The 5,137-nt window shown below is 29.0% G+C and overlaps 1 protein-coding gene across 3 annotated transcripts in view; it reads left to right on the top strand.

Annotated features, from left to right (window-relative positions):
* The window catches only part of LOC116850782 (Kv channel-interacting protein 1), a 218,057-nt gene that overhangs the window by 188,730 nt on the left and 24,190 nt on the right, over positions 1-5,137 (top strand). The window lies entirely within an intron of this gene.

The raw sequence follows: 5,137 nt of genomic DNA, 5'->3' as shown, positions 1-5,137 counted from the left end.
TATATATATATATATATATATATATATATATATATATATATATATATATATATATATATATATATAACGTTATATATTACGAATTTCATTCCGTTTGTATCTAATTCAGATGACGTTACATATTATGCACATTTGCGCGGTTACACTTCGACCGTCGGTCAACGTTGTGGATCGGTCGAAATGCGAACACGATGCGATGCGGCGCGACGTGACGCGACGTGAATTTCGGTGGGAAATTTCGGAGCAGCAGGCGGAACGTAAATGCAATGCATTTATGCGGGCGCCGATGCCGACTCGCGATAATAACGCGCGCGAGCGCGAACTGTCGCCGATTGACAAGTCGGACTCGCCAATTGAACGTACGGCGCTTATCAAACGAATAATTAATCGTTTTTAACGATAAACGGCGCACCGGATACGGAGGCAAATGTGCGACAGCCGGCGCGGCCAATGTGGCCGATCATTCGTCATTTCGAATGTTGCGCGGTCGCGTATGAAAATCTATCGCGACTGGAAATAGCGCAGGTAGAGATCCGGCAGACAGAGGTCATCGATACGGCCGATATCCAAGTTTTTCGATGGTCCATTGCAATAGTCGTGAGGGACTAAAAACGCGGACGAGACGCAATGCATGGAGACCATTTTGATTTGACTTTTCATCGTCGATATTCCACGTGCAGAAAATTTTTCTCGAAAATATAAATATTCATTGACAGAAGAAGTACAACATAGCAGTCTTGCCCGGCTAAGATGTTTCTTGAAAAAAATTTCAAGAAAGTAAGAAACCTAGAAAGGGAAAAATGAAACTATATACAAAAAAGAACATTTTTGTTTAACAAATATTTTTATTTTTGACATATTAATTTTCAAATGAGATTCCATAGCATTAAATGAAGATAAGTTACTTGCAACAATATATTTTATATGATTTAAGCATGCGAAAGAAACTTGTGTTTTTATTATTCAGAATAATTTTCGTTAACGTAGAATCACAAAATATTGGATTGAAAGGTAATGTTTTTAAATATCAAAACAAAAGATATCATTTTTATCAAAATAATCATATTGGACTCTTTATGAAACTATTATAATATTTAAATAAAATTATAACATTATTGAAAATTAAGGCTTTAAAATTTAAAACAATGATTGTTAATTTGAATATATGATGAGTAAGTCTATAGAAGAGAATTTGGGGCATAATGCAGACTGTAAAATTTAAATAAGTTTTAAATATATATTAGAAATAAATAATTTCAATTTCATATTGCATGAAAACGTTCTTTGAAATGTTTACTATAAAAAACGCAAATTTTGCTGTAAAACAAGAGTTAAAAAGGACAAAATTATCGTTCTCTTGAAAGTGTCACTTAACCCTTTGAAGACAAATTTTCAATATGTTATCTGTAACTTTTATAGTTTTTGATAATTAGTATAAGTCTAATAAAAGGCCTGGTTATATATTTTAATATACAAATAGGTAAAGGTTGTAAAGAGGTGCTGGTTATATATGTACTATCAGTTTTAAAGTATGGTAAACAAATAAACCAACAGTTTTGTCTTGCAAAATAATTTATTTCTTATCAACATTATATTGAAACAAAGGGGTGATTATAAGTTATATTTAGAAAAGCAATTTTTGCAAAGAGGCAAAAATTTTTGCAAAAAATCTTCAAACAATAGTTATATTAGTAAAATCTTATCTGATTTAGGAAAACAAAATCGCAATATTACAAAAAATATACCGTAATATTACAATAAATATACGTTTTTTTAGAATACAGAGTCAAAATCTGACATACACACTTGTAGCACATTAACTAAATAGTCAAAACATAACCTGAAATGCAATATTCAGCTGTCGTATTTTGCACGCGTGCAGAAAACTGCGTGGTATATCCTCGTACCATTTTATATTTAAAAATAAACTTTCAGTCTTCGAGAGATTAGTGCTGGTACATATACGTACCTGGAAACTTCAAAGGGTTAACCTCATTATGCTTTATACACGAGGCAAAATGAGGTACCTTGCAAAACATGTTTATTTTCCAATTATAATTTTCAAAAATGCTTAAAAACGATTTATAATACATGCAATATACAGAATGTTTACGAAATGCTTGGACAAATTTTTAGGGCTTATTATTTCGTCAAAATAAAAAAGAGTTTATATAAATCCATAATCAAATATAAGTGGTTGCAAAGTTATAGTAAAATAAAATTTACGTTAACATTACCACTAAATAATCATAAGAAAGCATTTAAGTAAATGCTCAAAATGGACGCCATTTGATTAAAGACAAACATTAACACGGCGAAATAAGGGTTGCCAAACCATTTCAAAAGTTTATGGATGATCCTATATAGTCTTACAAGTATTAATAATATATTGGCGAAGCATCTATTCGTTATTAACAGGCTGTGAATACACTTTAAATTTCTTTTAAATGTTTTAAATGTCCTCATAAATAAAAATCTGACGGATTCAAGTCTGAGGAACGTAGAGGCTATGCAACTGATCCGTCCCAATTCATATATTTGGGTAATTATTATCCCGATGCGAGAGGACCGGCATCTGGAGCCATATTACCCGCCATGCACGTTCCACCGGCCGTGACTGTGCAATATTTGCCGGAGTTCTGAACTTATCTCGACTGTTATAGTTTAAATGTTTATTTATCATTATTTAATAGTAATGTTAACATAAACTTTGTTTTACTATTACTTCGCAACCACTTATATTTGATTATGTGTTTACATACACTTTTTTTCTTTATTTTAATGGAGAAGAATACGTCCCATAAGTTTGTCCAAGTATTTCGTAAATACTCTGTATAAAAATGTATATTATTTTGCACATTTAATTAATAATAATTATTGACAATACTTTTTTATGAGATGATAAAACTATATCCTTTTTTATTAAAATATTAATGGCAATCAATATATTGGTAATCTTTTTATATGAATTTTCTAAGCGTAGCACACAAAAAGGAATAATTAACTTTTTAAGAACATAATGGCATAATCTCGTTATGCTCAGAAATGTATAAATTTGAATTACGTACATAGACCCAAAGAGAGAGAGCAAAGAATATTTAAAAAATATTTAAAAAACATTTGCATAAACATGTTTAAAACGTTAAAAATAATGGGATAAGTTCTCTTTTTTATTAAAAAAACGTTTTTAATTTTCTAAATGTTAAAATTTAACATTTAAAAAACATTTTCTAAACGTTAAAATAAACGTTTATTAAATATTAAAAAACAAAATATTTTTCCAAACGTTAAAAAAATGTTTTCTTAATGAAAAAAGAGAACTTATCTCATTATTTTGAATGTTTTAAAAATGTTTTTTCAAATGTTTTTTAAATGTTTTTTAAATATTGTATGCTCATTGGAGAGAGAACGATTTGGTTGAATCAAATAAACACTTCTTTGGAATCCAAACGAATTTTTTTATCGATCAAATAAAATTTTGTTTGATGCAATAAAAATATTTATTTGTGGCTTGGTTTCAAAGAAATATTTTTGTTATGTCAACCAAAAAATTTGTTTGGATTATTCCAAAGAAACGTTTATTTGATTCAACAAATTGTTCTCTCTCTCTATAGTATAGTATAAAATCATATATATAGTCGATATTTGCACATACACTTAAATAAAATGATGATAAAAGATCATTTAATAACGTTAAGTACATAGTAATAAAAGCAGAGTTTTATCATTATTTACTTTATGCAAATATACCAAACAAATTGCAATACAGTTACGAATAAACGTTACAGTAAACGTATAAAGCAATATCCAAGTTGTAACAATATTTTGCAGTTGAAAATATTATGACTAAATGCACGTAGTAAAAGACATCTAACAATAATAATTTCAAAAGATTTCATTACATGGCAACACCTCTTAAAAAAGTTTTTTATCGACAATATTTCATTATGCCTCAAATTTTTCTACTAATTTTTTTCTGTATGTACGTATACACAGAAATAATGTTTTTCAACAAGTATACAACTTTTTCCAACAGCTTTGGAATGCGTGTGAAGAAATATTTCCATATTGAATTGTATCTTTCGCATATGTCATGCTCTCCTTAATGCTAGATAAAGAAAAAATTTAATTAAATCAATTGGACAATGAACCAATCAAATGCATCTTGATTAGAGAAAACAGAACTTATAATTTTTTAAACTGAATTTGATTTAGATTAAGAATAAAAAATTCTGCTTCCTTTAATCAAAACTCAATTCCATAAATTTGTATAACAGTTTTTTTGCAAATAATGTCAAGCAATACAACAACACATCGATCGGGACAAAATATCGGAATACAATTTTCCTGCAATATTGAAAATGTATTATGGTCCTGAAAAGTCACGATCCCGGAAACTAAATACAGGGTCAGTCTCCCGAAATATTGAAAACGTAAAGTTGTCGCAAAGCTGTATGACAAGTTATTGACAACTTTATGCTTTCAATATTTCGGGAGATAATTCTTGTACACAGTTTTCGATATTGTTATCCTTTTTCGGGATAATGGCATACTTTCAATATTTCAGGAATATTAGGAATATTTTATTATTATATCAGGAATATTTTATTATTCTGGGAATATTATATTATTCTGATATTCAGTTTTCGGGATTGTGATTTTTCGTGAAAAATGTCCCACTTTTAGAATTTTGAGATTATGCACGTCCACTGAAACAACAAGCAATCCCAACTGCAGCTTCGAACAAAAAAAAATATATATATATAAATGAAAAATAAATAAATAAATATATACATAATGAAAATTTACTTTTCTAATATTTTCGTGTATGTAGTATATAGCAAATTTGTATATCATTAATTACGAAATATTTCTGATCAAACTATTCGCTTATTTCCGTCATGTAAATTTTAGCTTCAATATGAGTATATCTCAGTCACGCAATACAAGTCTTGTAAGTTATACAGGGTGTTCGGAAAGTACCGGGACGCCCGAATATCAGGAAAAATATAAGTTTTACAAAAAAATGTTTCAGACAAAAGTTGTGGCGTTTAAAAAGATGTATTTACTGATCACATCAGTTTGACCTTGGGTTGCGTAGCGAAGGTCAGGTCAAGGTCACATTAATTTTTTTAAA

Source organism: Odontomachus brunneus, unplaced genomic scaffold, assembly GCF_010583005.1.
Source record: "Odontomachus brunneus isolate Ranch 3 - 2012 unplaced genomic scaffold, Obru_v1 Obru_scaffold_155, whole genome shotgun sequence".
Lineage (NCBI taxonomy): Eukaryota > Metazoa > Arthropoda > Insecta > Hymenoptera > Formicidae > Odontomachus > Odontomachus brunneus.
This window is presented reverse-complemented; position numbering and strand designations above follow the sequence as displayed.